The 24,810-nt window shown below is 41.0% G+C and overlaps 1 protein-coding gene across 1 annotated transcript in view; it reads right to left on the bottom strand.

Annotated features, from left to right (window-relative positions):
• LOC134657945 (uncharacterized) overlaps positions 1-24,810 on the bottom strand; it is a 138,644-nt gene that overhangs the window by 7,147 nt on the left and 106,687 nt on the right. The window lies entirely within an intron of this gene.

The raw sequence follows: 24,810 nt of genomic DNA, 5'->3' as shown, positions 1-24,810 counted from the left end.
AACAATAGCACGATGCACGATTCAATCTCCCATTACATTTGGAACGCACCCTGCGGCTTGGCGCCAAACCGGTGGCGGGAAAAAATGCAAATGGCGTCACAGCGTGACGTCACGTCCGCGCGCCAGATGGCGCGTGTGTACTGATGTCATTTTAATTAGAGCCAGCTTTTCGCGTGTTTTATTACGCGCGCTTTCTTTGTTTTCGTAATGTTGGTACTGTGTGATTTATGGTCGTTTCATTTCATCACTTGTGAACTAGACTGGACGGAAATGTGTGGGAAAATTTAGTATGCTTTTTTGAAAAAGCTAATCAGGGGCAAAAAGCGTTATAAGAGAGATTATGGTCGTAGCCGTGAACCCGCGCAAATACATATTATAACATGTAATTTTATTTATGTTGCTCAGCTGATTTACTTAAACTTTATTACATGATGTAAAAAGTACCAATGGCGGACTTAGTGCCTTAAGGCATTCTCTGCCAGTTCCAAAAAAAGTGTACAAATGGTGGAATTACCGCTTTTTAAGGCATTCTCTTCCAGTCAATTAATGTATGTACTTACCTACTTAATTTACTTGTAAAATGATGTACTTGTTTAAAATTGTATTTTGTAAATTTATTGCTTGTTTATCAATATTTTATGAGTCAAATGATGGTAACTAAAGACTAAGTGTAAGGCCTGAGTGGACACTCGAGTTGGGCGTGCAGCGGGGCGGGGCGTGCGGCGTGCATGTTAAACAAATGCAAACGTATAGGAGCGGCCTTAGTAGACGCTGCTCAAATCACTTGTGAGCCCGACGCCACGCTGCACGCCCCGCCGAACGCTCCGCTTCGAGCGTCCACTCAGGCCTTACACTAACACGTTGAAATTTGTTTTCTCTGGAAAAACCAAATATTTAATAACTTTTAATTAAACACCATTTAAATAGGTACTTAATGTTATTTAATTTTGTCAGATTAGCCATATTTGTTTGCATTTCTTACCATTTCTACATGGGTACTACACATAAAGGCTCGACATATAGCAGAAGACCCTCAGAAGCATGCTACGATTGCTACGCGCTACAATGGCGTAGCACCCAGCCCTACGGTGCGCGTGAAAAGGGCTTTATGGCCTGAGCGCCTACCGCGATTCACGTTCGACCTGTTGCCTCTCTGTCGCAATTGTAAATTCGTACGTAAGTGTGACAGGGAGGTAACGCGTCGAACGTGGTTCGCGGTAGGCCCTCTGATTCGAACTTTAAGATACGTCAAAAATTTGCTAAAGGATAAAAATACGACATGGATCGGATAAGTCAGAAATGTTTGACGTATCAAGTTCGAATTCATAGAAGGTAGGATCCTATAGAAGTGGTATACGCGTGCCTCCGTGAGGGATAAAACATAGTCAATGCGACACTATGATTGGTCGAATTTATTTGTTGCCCACCATAACCCATACTAATTTATGGTGGGGAATAAAGAAAAATGTGAGACTGTGACAAGGACAAACAATAATAGCGCTTTCGCTGCTACTCCTACTGAAAGATACATAAGACTATCCCGTTCGCTCATTTCCCCCACCCGTCATGCCTTATCCAGTTAAAATACTAGATTCATGTTCGAATCACACCGATAGTAATAGACATTTATAGCTGGTCAACCAAATCATGTCAGTAAAAAAGGCGTGAAATTCAAATTTTCTATGGGACGATATCCCTTCGCGCCTACATTTTTCAAATTTGCCGCCTTTTTCTACTGTCAAGATCTGGTTGACCAAGTATAGAAATTATTGTGTATTTTTTTTAATATTGCTTATTTAAAGTGCTGACATTTTAGCCAGCGTGACTATTGATATGAATAAAGTTTTCATACTCATGTAGAATTACAAACCATGTCATGTGGTAACATTAAATAGGTTTACAAATGACTTTTTAAAACGAATGTTAACATCAAAATAAAATTGATATTCTATCAACTTGTAAAGTAAAAGTAAAGCCTACACATATCGACCGTCTCCTAGTGTATTATCATGATGGGTTAAAAGGCATTTTTATTAAAATTATAGTAGTTATCGTGGCATAGTGAATGGCGCGTATTTATGTCACAATGTGACTGGTCATTGAATACGTGATGGCGATGGAATAACGGCAGGGCTGTGCAGTACAAAAGGCTATCACTAAATTTGTAATTATACTTGGTCAAGCAGATCTTGTCAGTAGAAAAAGGCGGCAAATTTGAAAAATCTCGGGCTAGCAACACTACGTTTGAATTGTTCGAAAATCGCGTATCATTTATCTTATCTGTGGAACTGTTTTGTTTACATTTCATCGTTGTTCGATGTACATTGCTGCTTTTTGTTCGTTTCCTAAGGATACCATACTTTAGTTTGCTTACATTGCTACTGACATATCCAGACTTTATTATAAGATAGGATCTCAGCTATCTGCTAGAACCTAGAACAGGTTTTGTTGAGAAATTCACAGCTTAAATCTCTATGATCCTGTATTACTAATGTATGTTTTTCTAACAAAATAAGTCAATAAGAGAATTGTAATAAAAGTTAGAAGCTTTCGTTAACTGGAACCCAGAGGTCACGCTAGTTAGGGATGTTAGAAAATTTCGAAATAAATAAATAAACTATACTTTCTCTGGCAAACCCTCTTGTCAGTAGAGAAAGGCGCGATATTCAAATTTTCTATGGAAAGACAACTCTTTGCGCCTACATTTTTAAAATTTGCAGCCATTTTCTACTAACGCAAATGGCTTGCCAAAACTAAAACATAAAAAACAACTAAACTAGAAATAGGCACAACCCTAGCTAAAACAACCATGGACACTAGTAATGGGTGCGTTCATAAACTATTCATTCATCCCATAATCGTTATTTTCCATAGACAACTGTGCTTTACAACCATTAATCAATTCCGGTTTGAAAATTTATAGAACGCAAGCGTGTACGCCTTCACACTTGTTTCTAATGATACTGTAATTATACAATTTTGGCGGTTTAGGAGCGAACCCCACAGAAATTAATGGGTATAGTCTGACAAACAATTTGTCACTAGTCAAAGGAGCGATTTTGAAATCACTTTATTGTACACAACAACACAGATTTATACTTGGTCAACCAGATCTTGACAGTAGAAAAAGGCGGCAAATTTGAAAAATGTAGGCGCGAAGGGATATCGTCCCATAGAAAATTTGAATTTCGCGCCTTTTTTTACTGACAAGATTTGGTTTACCAGCTTTACATAAAATTTACAGAAATAAAGACTCAAAGGCAAACTTATCCCTATAAGGGATCTCTTCTACCTAACCTTCGAAATTGTGTACGGGAGATCGAACCTTTGCGGTCACATTTTTCAAATTGTGTGTCTTTTTTAGGGTTCCGTAGCCAAATGGCAAAAAACGGAACCCTTATAGATTCGTCATGTCTGTCTGTCCGTCTGTCCGTCTGTCCGTCCGTATGTCACAGCCACTTTTCTCCGAAACTATAAGAACTATACTGTTGAAACTTGGTAAGTAGATGTATTCTGTGAACCGCATTAAGATTTTCACACAAAAATAGAAAAAAAACAATAAATTTTTGGGGTTCCCCATACTTCGAACTGAAACTCAAAAATTTTTTTTTCATCAAACCCATACGTGTGGGGTATCTATGGATAGGTCTTCAAGAATGATATTGAGGTTTCTAATATCATTTTTTTCTAAACTGAATAGTTTGCGCGAGAGACACTTCCAAAGTGGTAAAATGTGTGTCCCCCCCCCCTGTAACTTCTAAAATAAGAGAATGATAAAACTAAAAAAAATATATGATGTACATTACCATGTAAACTTCCACCGAAAATTGGTTTGAACGAGATCTAGTAAGTAGTTTTTTTTTTATACGTCATAAATCGCCTAAATACGGAACCCTTCATGGGCGAGTCCGACTCGCACTTGGCCGCTTTTTTTTTACTGAAATTGCGATTTTCGTGGTAGACCGTCTGGTTTACTTAATCCCTCTCATTCACACTCACGCATCCTATACGAACACATACGAGAGGGCAACAGTTGAACTAATAACACCTTTGTTATGTCAGTCTCGGCGCGTGCTGTTTGGGTTATTAACTGTTTTGTGACGTCACAGCGTCGGCTGCAGCTGGGTAAGTATACAAAAACTTGCTTCTGGTGAAGTGTATGGGAACTAGCTAAACTGTATATAGTAATATATCTGTATGAAATCTGCACGTCTTATCTTAGCATCTACTACTGATGTGCCATCGGAAACTTTTTAAATATCGAAATTTCCACATGGTAAAACTTCGGGAACATCTTATTTGTATGGGAAACGAAATTTACCATTTTCTAAATGAAAGTTTTCTATGTTTCCTATAAAACCATGAAATGTCCGTGAACTTTTTGGACATCTGCTTATAGAGTCTTGCCTAGCAAGAGCCAAGGCTTCTACAGACTTTAAAACAAATGGCATTCGATTTAAGATTAATTGCCCTTGTTGCAGAGTCTGTAGAGGCCTTCATTTGTAGACATTATTTTGGTTATTTTGACAATTAAATCGTTTTATAACGGTTTATAATATCTGGGAGATCGGAAAACATAAAAACTCAAAAATGCGCGTTTTCCCAGAGATAAGACCTAGCTAGATCGATTTATTGCCCCCGAAAACCCCCATATAGCAAATTTCATCGAAATCGTTAGAGCCGTTTCCGAGATCCCCAAAATATATATAAATAAATAAACAAGAATTGCTCGTTTAAAGGTATTACATATTACATATAAAATAAATATAGGTAAATATAGCAAATCTTGCCAGTTAAAAAAAGGCGTGAAATTCAAATTTTCTATGGGACGATATCCCTTCGCGGCCTACATTTTTCAAATTTGCTACCTTTTTCTACTGACAAACTGACAAGATCTGCTTGACCAAGTTACAAGTATAGGTATATAAGATAGGTATTGTACCGAATATCGTCATGCAGTTGTTTAAGTCAAATAGCACGCACGGCTGTTAATACAATGCTTGTTAGCTCAACTGTGCGGTTACGAGTAGGTACCCGTGTTACGTTTTAGCCGTTTTCGACATAATCCGAACGTATACTCTTTATCCGACTGAAGATGCGAGCTTTAGTATTTTATACAATCGTGATATAATGGAGAGCTTTTCAGTCGAGTACCGTGTTTGGGCCACGAAGCTTGCTGAGTTGCCTAAGTAAGGTACGAAATTGAAAAGCTTGATTATATCACTATTGTATACAATACTTTTTCTACGAGACAACAAAAAAAATACTTAAAAACTAGTAGAAGAATCATACATGTAGGTAAAAAAAAGCGGCCAAGTGCGAGTCAGACTCGCCCATGAAGGGTTCCGTATTTAGGGGATTTATGACGTATTAAAAAAAAACTACTTACTAGATCTCGGTCAAACCAATTTTCGGTGGAAGTTTGCATAGTAATGTACATCATATATTTTTTTTAGTTTTATCATTCTCTTATTTTAGAAGTTACAGGGGGGGGGGGGACACACATTTTACCACTTTGGAAGTGTCTCTCGCGCAAACTATTCAGTTTAGATAGAAAAAATGATGTTAGAAACCTCAATATCATTTTTGACGACCTATCCTATAGATACCCCACACGTATGGGTTTTAATTTATTGTTTTTTTTTTCTATTTTTGTGTGAAAATCTTAATGCGGTTCACAGAATACATCTACTTACCAAGTTTCAACAGTATAGTTATTATAGTTTCGGAATAAAGTGGCTGTGACATACGGACGGACAGACAGACAGACATGAAGAATCCATAAGGGTTCAGTTTTTTGCCATTTGGCTACGGAACCCTAAAAACCAAAAGTATACAGCTAAGATGCGCGAGCAGCCGCGATACCTTCATTCATACTCGTACGCGACCCGGCCCCCGCACCCCGCGCCCCCGGCCGGTTGGTCAACGACACCTTCTCGTAACTCATGAGACCCTGGTACTTGCTCCGCGCGTTCGATTGGTCAATTTCATTATAGTTGACTAAACTGTATCGAAATGAATATTTTTTGATACTCTTTATTTATGTGTGAGATCGTGAGGGACGGTCCTAGTGCGCACGACGCGTGCGAATGCTTCGCGCACATATCATTTTCGCACATCTGTTTCGCGCTCCGATTTTTGTCGGTTTTTTGTCCCGCAAAAAAATGTTTTTATATTTGTTTATTATGAAAGACCGACATAAAAGTCCTTACTTGTTTTTGTGGCCATTTTGATCGTCTCTTGTTAAGCTGGCGTCAGTTGTTTAAGTCAAATAGCACGCGCGGCTGTTAAAACAACGCTTGTTGGCTCAACTGTGCTGTTACCCGTGTTACGTATTCACCATTTTCGTCAAAACAACACCATGTACCTACTACCGTAAAATGACAACGTAGACATATGTAGGAAAACCGTATATGTATATATAGCTGGTCAACCAAATCTTGTCAGTAAAAAAAGGCGCGAAATTCAAATTTTCTATGGGACGATATCCCTTCGCGCCTACATTTTTCAAATTTGCCGCCTTTTTCTACTGTCAAGATCTGGTTGACCAAGTATATCAGACATGATCAGACTACCGAGAAGTAGGTTGTAACATTGTTTTCGTTTCTCGATTTTTTATCGACTTTTTTCGCGACTAATAGGCAATTTACATTTTTTCATTTCTCATGCTCTAAAAGAGGGTCATTGTTATTCTAAAAGGTGTGCAGAAAATGATACGTTTGCACTCCAGCATTTTACGTTCCAAGTACGATTTTATGATTATTTTACGTATGCAAGTGAAATTTGGGTTTAAATGGATTTGTTATACAATTTCCATTCTGATATTTAATTTCCCATTCCATAAATAACGATACTTTTTCCTAAATTGTTACCTAATTGAAAGGACCCTCAAGATTTACTATAAATTTTTTATTTACCTATTCATGTTTTAAAAAAACACATGCATTTTGTACTTTCCTCGTATTCAAAATGGAAAGTAGTGTTTACCTCGGTACCTAACTCGGATGAAAGGCATCATTTCAGCCTCGGACTATTGGCGCTCTTACGCTCTTACGCTACGTCTTACGTAGGCGAACAACGCGCGAACGCGGCGCGCCGCGCCGCGCCGCTTCGCGTCTAAATCGCTCACGTACGAGTAGGACACACCTATACGTATCAACGGTTTGTTTCATTCTCGCCGCGCCGCGCCGCGCCGCGCCGCGTTCGCGCGTTGTTCGCCTACGTAACCCGTAGCGTTAGGTACTTACCTACTGCGTTCGAGCACCAAACAACCTCGGCAGAAATGAGTGCCTCTCATCCCTTGGTTAACAATTTACTATTTTAGCACAACTTTGAACCCAAGATTTTTACCACCACAGACATAAATTCTTGTTTTTTTACCTGTGTCTGTAGACCTTAGCCGTATCATTTCATTCGTCTCTGTTTTTAAGTTGGCGTCAATTCGGGCGTCTGTTGTTGAAGACAAACAGCACGTACGGCTGATAAAACAATGCTTGTTGGCTCAGCTGCTGTCCTGGTAATAAAGCTTGTTACACCTTTCTGAATTTAGTTACTGACAAGAGGGACGCAGAAGTTTTGTTACTATACTTATGTTACTACCTACAGTAAGTGGTAATATAATATGTACGTCGTATTTGAGTTGTTGGAATTTTGATTTTATTTCAATTAATCAAATTTCAAATTTAAATGACATAATCGGTCGAGAGGCGACGGCCACCAAGTATCACTCCAAGGATAAATACCATAATTATTTTTTTCATTTGTATTTTTAACCAAAGGTAAATCAACTCTATTTTCTACACTGTATATTTTTAAAAAAGTTTCACTAACATTTTATTATTATTTTCCTTATGAAACTAGATTAGGCAGGTGGAATTTACTTAACTAGGTAAATTTAAAGTTAGTAAAAACAAGTAACATATACATAATTAGTTTCGTAAAGTTTGATCGGGTCCAGGCCAGCTGTCATCAAAGCAACGTGGTACAGATCCCTCCCACGCGACGTTTTACTACATTTCCCAGTTACACAGTTTGTTTTCCATTTCCACCGACCATCTGGCCGGATATTCCGATCGCCTAGCTAGATGGATAGTCGATCCGTAATGAGTAGGTAATTTAATATATTTTGATATCGTTGTCGGGTGGTGTTTAGCTAAATATTACTCTTTAGTGTAAGGCCTGAGTGGACGCTCGAGTTGGGCGTGCAGCGGGGCGGGGCGTGCGGCGTGCAATTTAAACAAATGCAAGCGTATAGGAGCGGCCTTAGTGCACGCTGCTCAAATCACTTGTGATCCCGACGCCACGCTGCACGCCCCGCCAAACGCTCCGCTTCGAGCGTCCACTCAGGCCTTACACAGATATCTGTCGGTATCTTACGGCACCTGTCGGTATCTTACGGTACCTGTCGGAATTATTATCGCTCTGTCTGTAACAGGCTTTGCACTGTAACAGGCTTTTGCTTTATTTCGTTCGAATTTAGAACAAACCAAGTTCAATTCTATTTTCTAGTAACATTGTTTTAAATTTCACTGCCAATTTTTTTTGGTAATACATGTAAATATGGCCGCTAGAGTTTAAAATGAGATAAATTCGTAAATATCGAATGTTGCTCGTAGCTCGCGGATTACTGACAGATATGCTATAGTAAAAACCGGCCAAGTGCGACGCGGACTCGCGCACAAAGGGTTCCGTAGTTACCATTATGCAAAAAAAACGGTAAGAAAATCACGTTTGTTGATGGGAACCCTACATAAATATTTATTTTATTCTGTTTTTAGTATTTGTTGTTATAGCGGCAGGAGAAATACATCATTTGTGAAAATTTCAACTGTCTAGCTATCACGGTTCACAAGATACACTATAGTGGTGACAGACAAACAGACGGACAGACGGCCAGACGGACAGATGGATAGACGGACAGCGAAGTCTTAGTAACAGGGTCCCGTTTTTACCCTTTGGGTACGGAACCCTTAAAAAGCGGCCAAGTGCGAGTCGGACTCGCCCATGAAGGGTTCCGTATTTAGGGGATTTATGACGTATTAAAAAAAAACTACTTACTAGATCTCGTTCAAACCAATTTTCGGTGGAAGTTTGTATGGTAATGTACATCATATATTTTTTTTAGTTTTATCATTCTCCTATTTTAGAAGTTACAGGGGGGACACACACATTTTACCACTTTGGAAGTGTCTCTCGCGCAAACTATTCAGTTTAGACAAAAATGATATTAGAAACCTCAATATCATTTTTGAAGACCTATCCATAGATACCCCACACGTATGGGTTTGATGAAAAAAAAATTTTTGAGTTTCAGTTCTAAGTATGGGGAACCCCCAAAATGTATTGTTCTTTTTCTATTTTTATGTAAAAATCTTAATGCGGTTCATAGAATACATCTACTTACCAAGTTTCAACAGTATAGTTCTTATAGTTTCGGAGAAAAGTGGCTGTGACATACGGACGGACAGACAGACGGACAGACAGACAGACAGACAGACATGACGAATCCATAAGGGTTCCGTTTTTTGCCATTTGGCTACGGAACCCTAAAAATGGATTGATTTATAAATACACAGCTATCGTTTCGATCTGCTCGGAGATTACAACGTTACAACCAATCATTCGTGAAATATTTGTGTTGTCAATTTTAATAATTACATATCAATGGAGTAGAGATGGGCGCCGACCCCTAAAATCACAGCGGCGGCGCGCCGGCGAATAGAGACCGGCGGGGGCGTGACAACGGCGGCGTGGCCATGGATTTTGATGACCTTGGATACCTATGGCTCCTTAAAATAATTATTTGTTTTATAATTTACGAGGCAAACGAGCAGACGTAACACCTAACGGTAAGCGATTACCGTCGCGAGTAAGTGCTTTGCCGGCCTTTAATATGAGAATACGCTCTTTTCTTGAAGGTTTGAAGGTCGTATCAGTCCGCAATCCACATTTCACAGTTTAGCTGTGCGAGGCAGGAAGTTTCTGGAGAAACGCACAAGAACTGCCTACCATCTAATTGGTGAAGATAGAAATCTTGTCGCAAAGGGCGATTGCGGAAAGAAGCGGCAGGGAAACAAATTCCTCGGAGCACTCCCCGTTGTACAAGAGGTACATGCCGTAGGCAAATGCAAAGCGAGTCTACATCTGTACGCAGCGCCAAGGAGTCAAGCCCATCTGAATTATTAACTGCCAATTCTTCACTCTTCGTTGGATGCAGCCCAGCGGGAGAAGCTGGTACTGGGGTGCCCCTGCCCACTGATGATAACAGAGTATTCCATGTGTGGGCAAACCCGTGCCTTATAAAGCTGTAGGAGCCAGTGTGAAATACTATCTCGATCTGTTGAGCACACCGATGCATTTTTGAGACTAATTTGGCCTGACCCTCTAAAAGGCCGCAGAACTGAACTTTACTCGAGATGTCGTCGAAGTAAAGAAGTGCTTTACGCACTGAGCTTTAATTGGTGGAACCGGACATCCGCTATACCGCTCTCCCACTATGATATATTAGCGGCGAGGCTCTCCCGTCATCTAGTGTCGAGTTGGACGCAAAGAGCTTAACCATGAATATCGGCTTGTCCGACCGATGAATCATTTCCCATGTGCAGAGACGGAAAAGATGGCGTGCAGTAATTTCCCTGGATAGCTTTGACCCGAACGCACGTTTCCGAAGGAAGGGGCTTTAACTTCTCGCAAATCCAATCAATGTGCAGCGACTATGCTTTGGCAACTACCTACTCTTTTGAAGGACCTGGAGGCAAAGTTAAACTCGTTTTTTAACGCGCTAGTCTTGTTTATGAATTGAAATATTAATAATGCGCTATTGGTCGAATTGTATCCACAATACAATTCATTGGAGTGCATTAGACTTCAATAGAATATCTAGTTACGATAGATATTATTATCTATCGTAACTAGATATTATATTGAAGCCACTGACAATCCAACCTCTAGACTGAGCTTAGGCCAATTCTTTCATGAAACCGATGCTGCCAAAAATACGGGGGTGCGGGGGGACGAGGTGAGCGAATCCCGTGCCGTGATTGGTCCGTTCAAAGACACGGACCAATCACGGCACGGGATTGACTCGAAGATGGAGTAACGCTACCGTATGTGTGGCAGAGGGGGTAGCGCGACTATGCTATGTCTAGAGGTTGGATTGTCTGTGATTGAAGCCTAATGCACTCCGATAGCGACCCGTAACTCTCGCTAGTTGGCGCTGGAGTGCACGGCGTCACGGGGTTTGATCAGGCGGCGGCGGCGGCGCGCCGCGGTCTGACGGCGCGGCGCCGCCGGCGCGGCGCCCATAGCTACAATGGAGGATTTTTTGCAAGATATTTCCCTAGCGAATGGAGGAAGCAAAATTTGAGGATATATGATATTTTCAAAGCAAATATTAGTAATATTCGGGTATTTGTCTAAGTTTAATTGCTATATAGATGTCATATTATAATATAACGTTAAAGTTCAGTGGCCGTGACCAGAATCGAACCGGCGTCAGTTTATAATTTATACTAAATTTAACTAGCGACCCACCCCGGCTTCGCACGGGTTAAAAAATTCTACTACTAAACCTTCCTCAAGAATCACTCTCTTGATCTTGATAGGTGAAAACCGCGTGAAAATCCGCTCAATAGTTTTTGAGTTTATCGCGAACATACAAACAGACAGACGCGGCGTTAACAAGTTTAAAACGGAAATTCGAATAGAAAGAATAATGAAATAATTTCAGCAGGGCGGATAAAATTAGCAATTTTCCTGACACTGAAGCAAAAACTAAAACAGGCCATATTTACCGCCATAAACCCTTTTTGTTGAAAACCATAGTTAAACACATAAAAGCGTTAAGTTCACACGCGCGCTAAACTCTAAAATCTATAAATTAAACGCTGTAGGCTGGCCAAACAGTTTTCATTTAAGAAAAGCGGTTTTCCGTACCGCCCGGCTCCCATGCCGCCCTCAGTTACTCACGGAGCGCGCTCGAGGACGCACGCGGCAATTTTCGAAGTCCCGACATCTCGTTCGAAAAAAAATAAAAAGGGTTTATGGTCATTAACTTTTTTTTGCGTGTTTGAGTAGACAGTTTTGTACGGATTGTAACGTTTGTGAGCGTGACTGTTAAGTGACTGTTAACAGGAGCTGTCAAAAACGAAGCGGTAAGGGAACTTGTGTTTTATCGGCGCGTTTTAAATCAACGTTTGTGCGTTAATATAAATATTTGATGTTAATATGCTGGTTAATGTATGAAACACACATTAAACTAGCGATGAATGATAAGTTACGACCGAATGAAATGTATGCAGAGTTGCAGAGCTCAAATAGTTGTGTATATGTTACAGTTTTCACGGTTTTTGCATAAATCTAAATCGTTTAATGCGTGCAAATAATTTAATTTAGAAAACCTGATAGTAGAATATTTTCATTATTTTATTTATTTGAATAAAATTATATTTTATTTTCTTTTCGTATACATTGGCGCTCTTTAGAAGCGCTGCTGGCCTAGCGGTAAGAGCGTGCGACTTGCAATCCGGAGGTCGCGGGTTCGAACCCCGGCTCGTACCAATGAGTTTTTCGGAACTTATGTACGAAATATCATTTGATATTTACCAGTCGCTTTTCGGTGAAGGAAAACATCGTGAGGAAACCGGACTAATCCCAATACGGGCCTAGTTTACCCTCTTTGTTGGAAGGTCAGATGGCAGTCGCTTTCGTAAAACTAGTGCCCACGCCAATTACTGGGATTAGTTGCCAAGCGGACCCCAGGCTCCCATGAGCCGTGGCAAAATGCCGGGACAACGCGAGGAAGATGATGATACATTGGCGCTCTTTAGGGGAGGGCTATGTCCAGCAGTGGACTAATATAGCCTGATGATGATGATGATGATACATGTACCAAATTGTTCTCCATACTTTTTATGGAATCTCATAGGAAGGGTTATTTAAATTAAAATCAATGTCAATTCACAACCGATGCCAAAAAGTAAAAAACAATTAAGTAAACAATAATTTTGGGGTATGGGGTAGGTATCCAATTAGCATAGATAAAGATTACCTTTCTTTTTGAATAGGTTCTCAACTGTGTAAGGTATGGGTTTCAGGGCTATTACCGCGAAAATCGAAGTTCGCTAATTGCGGGGATCTTCCTCCTTCACTCTTAACTATTCGATTTTCGCGGTTAGCCCCAGATTTCAGTGCCCACGCTAAAACGTAAAAAAAAAAGTTATTAGTTTTCATAAAGTGGCAACACCTGGCAGGCGCCGGCCGGGCCCAGCTGTCGCAGCCCTAAGCGCCGTTACACGGACATTGAACCTTATTACCAAAGGCTTATGGCATGTTTAACGATGGCCCAATAAAAATACGGCGCTTTAAGAGAGAGTGCTGAAAATAAGGTTCTTTTTACAGATAACACTTGTAATGCCGTAAAAATTTTCAGCACACGATTTTTGTGCCAATATATGCGATTTTATTTTAAAAAGCGCTGGTGGCCTAGCGGTAAGAGCGTGAGACTTGCAATCCGGAGGTCGCGGGTTCAAACCCCGGCTCGTACCATGAGTTTTTCGGAACTTATGTACGAAATATCATTTGATATTTACCAGTCGCTTTTCGGTGGACTAATCCCACTAAGGCCTGTTTACCCTCTGGGTCGGAAGGGCAAGATGGCAGTTGCTTTCGTAAAAATTAGTGCCTACGCCAAATCCTGGGATTAGTTGCCAAGCGGATCCCAGGCTCCCATGAGCTGTGGCAAAATGCCGGGACAACGCGAGGAAGATGATATTTTATTTGATCACGCGTTGTAAGCGCCACAGAATATCATAGAAATTGTATGATTAGGGAAAAGTCTTAAAAAGTCAATCGGGTAGGTAATTACTAAATTCTAAATCATAAATGTGACGTTATCTATGAAAAGGGACCTTATTGTCGATGGCGGTTACGCCATTATTAACGATGCTCCGATATAAATACAATGCCGCGCGACGCTGTGCGGCGTAAGCGCCATCGACAATAAGGTCCCTTTTCATAAATAATGCCACAAATAATTCCAGATTTCAGCCAACCGCCCAAGCTCTACGTAAAAAAATATTAGTTTTCATAAAACGGCAACACCTGACACACGCCGGCTGGGCCCAGCTGTGCTCGCTGCCAATATAACGCCGTTCTACGAAAATAAACCTTATTTTCTAAGGCTTAAGGCATGATTAACGACGCCCCAATAAAATGTCGCCGCTATATAGCGTCGTTAAACCCTTCAGCACACGCGGCTGAATGAATCACTCCCTGTGCCCTCGCATTTTTTTTAAAACGACTTTTTAAATTCAAATTGCGTTTGAGGAGACAACGGGAATGTTTGGGGATGAATTATTGGTAAGCGGGTTTATTAATTGAGATGTTAAAGAATCTGTTTCCACGTTGTATTTTTAAATGTATCATTTATTGCATATTTATTAGATATTTCGGTACTTAATTAATTTTCGGTATCTATAATAGATAGTATTCCTATTGTATTTTGCCCACAATATCTCTGCTTTGCCTTGTAGAGAGTGCTTTTTGACATTCCTTCTTTTGTACAAGCTTTTCTTTTGTACAATAAAGCTTTAACCCAACTAAGAACTCTATATTTCAATCAAACACGGATAAGAAGTTAAAAAGATTACAAAATTAAAAAAATAGTGGTAGGTACCTTGTTTAACCTATTCAGCGCTAATCACGACACGTTTTCGTTTTGCCTCTACGAAGCATTTTCGCTACATACCGGGAAAGCCATGTTATCGGCTACGATGTAGCGCTACGAGCTCAGCGGTGAATGTGTTTAAACATGTATACATAGTACATAGGTATGGAATGTAGCTACTACTAAGATAATATTTATTTATTGTCAAAGCGGTTTTGGTACAGTCGCCATCAGATATATCGGAGCGGCCAAGGTGTTCACAATATCTGAACACGCACCCTAACGCCCTGACAATAGAGGCGTGTTCAGATATTAGTGAGCACCTTGGCCGCTCCGATATATCTGATGGCGACTGTACATAGATCTTATAAATAACACAAAAGTTCCATCAGTTGCTAACTGAAAGTATTTATTTAATGCATACGTATTGTACTTGGTAATCTGTGTTACCTTCACACACCATCAAATTAATTAGTAAATAAATCTGCACGTAAACACACCGCATGCGGGAGCTTATATGCGAGCATACGGGAATGCGGGGTCCATGCGGTCATGCGGCCCATGCGGGTCCGAGTCACAAGTCTAATATATTTAGGGCTCATTTAGACGGCGCGCGATCTCGTATACGATTTTAGTTACATTGCGGCGGGCCATTGAGGTAACATCAGTTCAGCCGACCGATCAAATGACGTAGGTAATGTAATGAATCTTGCTTTATTTCATGTTACTTTGTATTATCTTGCATTAGGCATCATTAAATACATTGATTTTCAGAAAGAGATGATATTTATTTGTATTTAAATAAGTACGTTTATTTATTTATACCTACATAAACATTCTCAAAAGAATATGTACATGCATACGCTACACATATATATACGCACATATATGTCCGTTTTGACACTGTCAGTGACTCATGGTACGGATACATAAAGCGATCGAAACACTCGAATAGACTCCCAAACTTGCACAAAATTACTTGTGCGATATTGAATAGCCATTCACTAACCCGGGGTTAACCGGTTAAATTTGGAGTTACCATGGTTACCAGTACTATTTGACACTGGCTTAACGGTTTAACCGGTTAACCCCGGGTTAGTGGGATGGTGCATGTGGCGCTAGGATCCCACTGATTATCAATCTACCGGACGATATCAGCCTGTCAGTTGTTCGGAACTGTCAACTTTTTATTCTAACTGACAGGCTGTCGTCCGGCGGACTGTTAATCAGTGGGCCCCTTAAGGGCCACTTGCGCCATCCAGGGTTAGCCACTAACTCGGGGTTAACCGGTTAAACCCGGAGTTACCAGTACAATTTAACCCTGTGTTAGCGGTTAATTCCGAGTTAGAGAACTCGATGGCGCAAGTGGCCCCTAGTGGGTAGGTATATATTGTGACGTATAGCCTCTGAAGCCGATGGTCCCGAGTTCAAATCCTTGTAAGGCTATTTATTTATGTACAAGGTGTACAAGGTGTATTTGTTATCGATCTCTGCCTCCTTATTCTCTTTGATCCTAAAGATTGATTATCAGTCTGCCGGACGACATAAGCCTGTCAGTTAGAACAAAAAGTTGACAGTTCCGAACAACTGACAGGCTGATATCGTCCGGCGGACTGGTAATCAGTGGGCCTAACACACAGTAGTTAAAGGTCTTGAGGTCACAATAAGCTGGTTCTTGTGTTCCACTTGCGTCGTGTCACTTGTGGAATGACGGTGCCCGAGGCGGGCAATTACTAGTGTCCGACCGAAACATGTTTTTTTGCCGAAACCGAAACCGAAACCGAATGTTCGGCTTTGGCTCTAGTTTCGGCCGAAACCGAAACCGAAACCGAAACTTTTGTAGACTTGTTAAAATCGTTGAAAAATGTCTTAAAACCGCTTTTACACACGTATTATGGGGCTGTCAACACCCAATGTCCTTGAAATTGATGTTACTTAAGCAGTTTTTTATGAAAATTACTAGAGTTAGACCAAGATAATTCTGCAACGATTTTGATAACACACGCAGTGCAAGTGTTATTTTAAACGTCAAAACCTCTATGAAATTATGACGTATAAATAACATTTGCACTAGTTGCACTGCGTATGCTATCAAAATCATTGCAGAATTTTCTTGGTCTAACTCTATTCATTCACCAGTCAAGCTAACATGTAGATACAGGCTCAACCAAAAACGCGAGCGCAGCGAGCGCGAAATTTTTCGTTAACAATATCGCAAGGCCGGGTACCGATCTTCACCTGGGCCTAAAAGTCCGAAGTGCCCCATTGAGGCGAACTTTCATGTGAAGTCAAAGCCGTGCTTCAGGCTTCAGGTTAAGTAGTTGAGTACAGACTTCAACCAATTTCCATTGTATTAAAAAGCGAGACCGCAGGCCGAGCATGGCGCAGCGAGGCCAAAGGTTAAGCTGAAGTAGAGGACATGTAGAACACAAACCATTGGTAAATTGAGCTAAAAAGTGAGGCTAAGGTCGAGTATTCGTATGAAAACTGTACTGGGGACACTTTTAAGGGTTTTTTCTTCGTTTTAATCAATAGTCAGCTGTTCAGCCTCGCAAAATAATTATTAACTATTGAGAAAATCAACTTTGCGGCACTAGTTGAGCGTAGCCTTTAGCCTCGCTTAAAATAAATCTAACCTAAACCGCTAACGAGTAATATTACACAAATAATCCACATTTATTTTTATAACAATAGTTTTCTTATTCTTTCCTTAATCGCTGGTGGCCTAGCGATAAGAGCGTGCGGCTTTCAATCCGAAGGTCGCAGGTACAAACCCCGTCTCGTACGAATGAGGTTCCCCAACTTTTGGTCTTTGTCCGAAGTACTATTTCGTAAGTTTCGGCCCGGCCGAAAGGTTCGGCCGTTTTTTGGCCGAAACCGAAACTACAGCCGAAACATGATTTTTTGGCCGAAACTGGCCGAAACCGAAACCGAAACCGAACCTTCGGTCGGACACTAGCAATTACTGAAGGAGCTGTCACTTGCAAGTGTGACTTGACTTGTAAAGGCGACCTTGGCAGGCCCAAGCAAGTGTACCTTTAGATGTGGTTTCATGTTTAGTGTTGATTAGTCAAAATAATATATCTTATAATATTAACCAAATAAACCAAATGTAAACCTTTTCAGCAAGGCCAAAAATTCATGTAAAAAATAATTTTGCCATCAAACCACTCCGAATTTTCACATCCAGGGTTGCTCAACCCTTGGTACAAATGTTCTATCAGAGCTCCAAAACCTTTGGCACAAAATGTTTTACCGCATCCAGCGTTAACTAAACTTTGCCAAAATTATTTTTCCCGTCAGTTCCAGGGCTCCTAAACCCCCGGCAACAATAAGCCGGTGGCGCCACCTGCGCCGCAGGTGCGGTACGTATAAATTGTAACGGCCGAATTCCAATAAGCAGGGCACATTTTTCTTGCGAGCGCTTTAGTGTTTACGCTACTTGAAAAAAGTACTTAACGGTAATATTGGTATAGTCTAGGCTAGCAATAACTTTTGTATTGTTTTGTTGGAACACTAATGTATGTATCACTATCACTACATAGAGTACATAGTATAAAACAAAGTCGCTTCCCGCTGTCTGTCTGTCCCTAATGCTTAGATCTTTAAAACTTCGCAACGGATTTTGATGCGGTTTTCTTTAATAGATAGACTGATTCAAGAGGAAGGAGGGTTAACAAATTATACATAAACCATGTATAATTTTTTAACCCGTGCGAAGCCGGGGCGGGTCGCTAGTAAAATATAAACTGAAACAAATGTCATACCATGAAAAAGATAAATGGCACATACAGATACCTAGTCTTTTCAAATTTGCATATTATTTGCATCAGCCTCTACTGCTGAAGATGCTGGTTTGATTTCAGTTTTGGGCACTTTATTCTTTCTTACGATAAAATTACATCTATTTTAGCGTACTAAAGTCCTTGACGCTTCGATCAACACGGGCTTCCGACACGGAAGGGATAGGCCCAAGCGATATCTTGACATTCAAATCATTCTGCCATTTTTCGCGGGGGGGAACGTGCACACAGTCGCACTTCTCACACACTTACATACAAAATCTAATCTGTAATGACGACACAAATACATAGAGAATGACACCCTACACAGACAAATCTTGCACACCTCGATCTGTTTTTGTGTGGACGAGTCACAAGTGTCACAACACGCACACTAACACATTTTCGTCAAAGAATTTTATCGTTTTCTGAGAGATGAGAAGTCGGATTTGTCGCTCGACCGATCCGCAATTTGTACTGGGCGAGAAAAATCGATAAATCCAGCAATTACATGAGACTAAAATATAATAATTGTGTTTAAATGTAAATAAATGTATGACATGTAAAAAAAATATTACATGTGAAATGTAACACTAGTACTAGATCTTAGATCCCGTTTTCTAAGGGGACCTTGCATTTTGGAGACAAAGCAAACCGCTTGGAACAGGTGTTCCTGGGGGTGATCTGAGCTAATTTCGCCCAGTTGCCGAGAGGTCCCCCCCAGCAGGTGGGCAGGGGAGGGGGGGGAAAAGTGCCTCCGGCGCGCCTCACTCTAAATTTTATATCTGCATACATCTAGCAACTATATCAAGTTTGGTGTCTTTTTCTAATAATTTGAGGATGGAGAATTCATTTCTGTGACTAAACTTTCACTCACCCATACAAAAAAATCGAGAAATTCAAAATTCAAAAAAAATCTTTACACTTTTTTTTTTTGAAAATCCTCTACAAAATTAAAACTATGAGGATCTGCTCTAAAAAAAAATACATGTGAATAGCCCAGTTATTCTACTATATAGAATAATAAACTTATCAACCATTTTTGACTAATAATTGTATTTAAAAAAATGTTTTGTGTCGCACGGCGGACCGTGCTGAAGTAGGTATACCTACACGCATTTAGTTTAGACACGCATTCACTTCAAAACATTATTCAGCATAACGCAAGTAGGTACAGAAAGTAAATATTTAAAACAATAAAGGATTTTACAATAAGTACGATATAACTGAATATTGGATTATCCTATGCAGAATGAGTTGTCTACCTACTGGATAGTTTCACGACAGATCAATTTTTTATTTAGTTATTGTGACCTTATATCTTCTACGTCTTTTGAGATACTTATCTATGTATATATAAAAATTATACTAAATTTGCGTGTAGTGTAGGTATCTAAACGGAGGTGAGTGCGGTGCAGTGCAGCGGCGTTCGCGCTCAGGGACCGTTGGTATTAGTTCCCAACATCTTTATTTAACTTCCGTTAACTTGAATCTTTTCCGCCGTCTCACTATCTGAAGGTTGTCTGGAAGAGATCGCTATTTAGCGATAAGTCCGCCTGTTGTTACCTACATTTTTGTACCTGTTCATACTTTTGTAACATTTCTTTTGTAGTGTGCAATAAAGCATTTTATTATTATTCACTTTATTTATCTTTCATCTTAAGTTAGGTTTTTTTATAATATGAATATAAAAGTAAAATATAAAACACTTACAAAACAATAAAAAATACATATAAACACGTTATAAAAAACCTAACCTAGGGTGCCGCCAGCAGCGGGGCAAGGCCCAAGCTGCCGGTGGTCAGGGCCGCAGAGAGAAGAACTGGCGGACTATCCGCGCCGTTTCCAAGATCACCGCCTTCTGCATCTGATCCTTGATCCAACCACCTCAAGATGTTGGTCGAGACTCTTCTCTATTAGACCGTTCACTGAAACGACTATCGGGACAATCGTGGAAATGGACATCCCACATGGCGGTTATCTCGTGAGCCAAGTACTTACTGGACTTGTCCTTCTCGGCCTTCACGAGATTCTCATCATGGGGGATGGTGATGTCAACGAGCACGGCCCGACGTTGCGATCGATCTATTATCACAATGTCAGGCTTATTGGCTACAATAGTCCTGTCAGTGATGATAGATCGATCCCAATAGAGCATGGCACGACCATTCTCGAGAACAGGCGCAGGTAAATACTTGTAGTACGGTACTTCGCGGTCCACAAGACCATATAGAAGAGCAAGTTGCTGGTGAATAATCCTGGCTACGAGATTATGTCTGTGCAAGTACTCGCCGTTAGCAAGATGAGAACAACCGGAAATGATATGCCTGAGTGACTCTCCGGGACGGCGGCATGCCCCACAAATGTCGACCGTACCGTCCTTCAGGATATATTTCCGATAGTTGTTCGTCATCATTACTTCGTCCGCAATTGCACAGGCAAAACCCTCGGTTTCTCCGAAGAGGTCCCCGAATCGTAACCAGTTCACCGACCCGAGCAGGTCCACATCGGGTCCCGTGAGGGCCTTGTAGAACCGCCCGTGTAGCACCTTACTCTCCCATGCCGCCTTGCGATCCGCAGTACTTAGTACCACAGGTTTGCGCCAGTTCTCGTTTGCCAAGGAGAGCGGTGTGAGGTTCCTGTCTACTGCCACCACATCACGATGCATCCCACACTCGTTGTTAAGGAAATAATTCCTGAGATTGTACACCTGGCGGTTGTGGAGATCCTTGGCGTTTAGGAAGCCTCGGCCTCCACACTTCCGTGGGATGTACAATCTCATAACTGACGAGCGTGGGTGTAGCATGCGATGCATGGTGAGCAGTGATCGGACCCTCCGATCTAGGGCGTCCAGTTCGGTCTGAGTCCACCTTAGTATGCCAAAGGAGTATGTGAGTAGGGGCATTACCCAGGCGTTGAAGGCACGCACTTTGTTGCCTCCTGACAAAAGACTGTTAAGGACTTTTGTGAGCCGACTGAAAAAGCGCTCCTTCACCGACCGTCTAATACCCTCGTCCTCAATACCCAGCGACTGTGACATACCAAGGTATTTATAGGTTTCTGATTTAGAGATAGATCTGAAAGCCATTGTCTCAGAGAGTTGTAAATTTGTTGAATTTACAACCCTCCCCCGCTCTACATGTATAACAGCACATTTATCGACACCAAACTCCATGTTGATGGCACTACTGAAGACTTCGGTAGTTTTCAGTAGGTCCAACAAGTCTTGGCTATTTTGTGCAAATAATTTGAGGTCATCCATGTACAAAAGGTGAGAAATGACTTCACCCTCTCTCCGAAGCCGGCAACCTAGTCCCAAATCTTTCAGCAGGGTGAGGTTCATGAGGGGATTCAGAGCTAGGCAGAACCACAGGTGACTCAGACTGTCACCCTGAAAGATTCCTCGCTCAATCCTTATAAAATCCTGCGGTCCAGAGCGGTCATCCCCGCCTCCTGGTTGACGAAGGACTGTGGTCCACTGCCTCATACACGCGCTTAGGAAGGCTCTTAAAGCTGCATCAACTTTATACAGCTCTAAGTAGGGACTTAGAGCTGGCCCCAGCCATGAATGAGGCACCGAATCATAGGCCTTCTTATAGTCAATCCAAGCGGCTGAGAGGGCCGCCTTGTTCCGCCGGATTTGTTGGCATATGGTCATGTCTATGAGGAGGAGCTCTTTAGTACCACGGGACACAACCCTACATCCATTTTGAGCGGAAGCCAAAATATTGTTTGCGACAATGTGCGCATTGATTTTTGCTCTCAAAATGGATGTAAGGAGCTTGTAGAGTGTAGGCAAGCATGTGATGGGTCTGTAGTTTTTTGCTTCCGTGGTGCTACCGGACTTGAAGAGCAGGAAGGTGACACCAGTTGTTAAGGAAGGTGGGAGAGAACCAAGCTCGAGGGCTTGTTGGAATTGTGCTGCCACTTATTATTATTATTTATATATTTCATGTATATTTGCATATATATCACGTCCAGAAGTAATATATTAATGTAATCTACAAAAAGAAGCATAATAACTTATAAGAAACCATCAAAACATACTTAAAAATCCTAAAAGCTGCATACTGCTCTTACAATGCAGGTACGCCGCGCGACATAATTTTTTTTTTTACAGAGTTATAAAAGAAAAATGATTGAGAAGTTTACTATTCTATATATAAGGATAACTAGGCTATTGACAGGTATTTTTTTTGTAGAGCAAATCCTCGTAGTTTTAATTTTGTAGAGGATTTAAAAAAAAAAGTGTAAAGATTTTTTTTTTAATTTTGAATTTCTCGATTTTTTTTGTATGGGTGAGTGAAAGTTTAGTCACAGAAATGAATTCTCCATCCTCGAATTATACGAAAAAGACACCAAACTTGATATAGTTGCTAGATGTATGCAGATATAAAATTTAGAGTGAGGCGCGCCGGAGGCACTTTTACCCCCCCCTCCCCTGCCCACCTGCTGGGGGGGACCTCTCGGCAACCGGGCTAAATCAGCTCAGATCACCCTCAGGAACACCTTTTCCAAGCGGTTTGCTTTGTCTCCAAAATGCAAGGTGGTGGACCTTAGATCTCTTGCTACACCTTCTTTTTGTAAATTTGATGTCCCCGACCTCTTTTTACAACAAAAAACAGAGCAATTAGGCATTTTTTTCTGCTGCTGTGTTCACTCGCGCGTCTGGACTCGGTCTAGTTTAAAATCCGAGCGCAACTAGTTTTATTACCCGCGCTAGATCAGTTGATCTTAATTGTACCTAGGCAGAGGGGAAATAGTGCGAATGCCGCATTCCTTCCGTGTTAATCGAAGCCTTGACGACTTGAACGTTAATAAATTGAAAAAAAAAAAAAAACTGTAAGGGTACACACCATGTAACACTAACACCCATACACGGTAACCACTTAAAATCAGGTGTGTAGTACACCTATTTGTCACCATAAGCCTGTTACTGAACTAACTGAGCACCTAGTCAGTGTCAGGCTCGTTGCCTGTCGATGACAACTCACAGTGGCGTAACTAGGCGTGGGCGAAGTGGGCCGTCGCCCACGGCCTCGCGCCCCAAGAGGAGCCTCGCACGAGGCCCCTTCGGGCATAGTGAAAGAAAAGGGCCTCGCAGATGCGATTTCGCCTACGGCTAGATTAGTTCACGCTACGCCACTGACAACTCATTTAGCACGAGAGCCTTTGCGGTTCTGAACATATGTTGGAGGGCTTGAAACCCGACTACAATAAAATTGAGTGATTTTGAAGCTCTTCAAACTTTTTTAGGGTTCCGTACCCAAAGGGTAAAAACGGGACCCTATTACTAAGACTCCGCTGTCCGTCCGTCCGTCTGTCATCCAGGCTGTATCTCACGAACCGTGATAGCTAGACAGTTGAAATTTTCACAGATGATGTATTTCTGTTGCCGCTATAACAACAAATACTAAAAACAGGATAAAATAAAGATTTAAGTGGGGCTCCCATACAACAAACGTGATTTTTGACCGAAGTTAAGCAACGTCGGGCGGGGTCAGTACTTGGATGGGTGACAGTTTTATTTGCTTGTTTTGCTCTATTTTTTGTTGATGGTGCGGAACCCTCCGTGCGCGAGTCCGACTCGCACTTGGCCGGTTTTTTATATTCTATTTTTATAGTTAATTAGGTATAATTACAAAGTTGTTCAAGTTAAGTCTGCTAAATCAAACCAGTCCTATTCGAATTATCAAAATTTGAACTTGAAGTGATACTGATTTAATATTACTCTCCATATATCCCGCACTCATGTCAAATAAATATCAAGTTCGGGATCGGGGGTTAGCTAGTGTTGTTTTTCTATATCAAGTAAATATTATTTATTATGGATGTTAAATATTCGAACCGCACCTAGTCAGTGTCAGGCGCTTAGCCTGTTGATGACAGCTCATTTAGCACGAGAGCCTTTGCGGTTCTGAACATACCTATGTTGGAGGGCTTGAAAGCCGACTTCAAAAGATGTGATTAGACTTAAAATGAAATCAGGTCACGATGTATGGAAATTTCGAAACAATTTTCCAGTATTCATTGCTCTAGATGATTCATTGCTTTATCATTCGGTTGTATGTATTTTTTTTTATGTTTGTTACTCCATATAGAAAGAAAGAAATAAAAGAAAGAAAAAGCATTTATTAGCACAATAACAAACTTAAAAACTAACAAAAGAGAACACAAAATGAGAGGTTGCGCTAAATGGTCCTCACTCAGCTAGGTGTCACGGTATGAGCCGCATGGCACACTCCGCGACGCTGATTTTCAGTAAGGCCCAGTGGATGGACTAGGTGGCACTCAGTAATGGACACAATGTACAAAAATAAGGGAAAACTTAAGTAAAACTAAAATTAAACATTAACAATCAAA

The sequence above is a fragment of the Cydia amplana genome, chromosome 21, assembly GCF_948474715.1.
Source record: "Cydia amplana chromosome 21, ilCydAmpl1.1, whole genome shotgun sequence".
NCBI lineage: Eukaryota > Metazoa > Arthropoda > Insecta > Lepidoptera > Tortricidae > Cydia > Cydia amplana.
The sequence above is the reverse complement of the archived record's forward strand: the minus strand, read 5'-3'. Positions and strand labels throughout refer to the sequence as shown.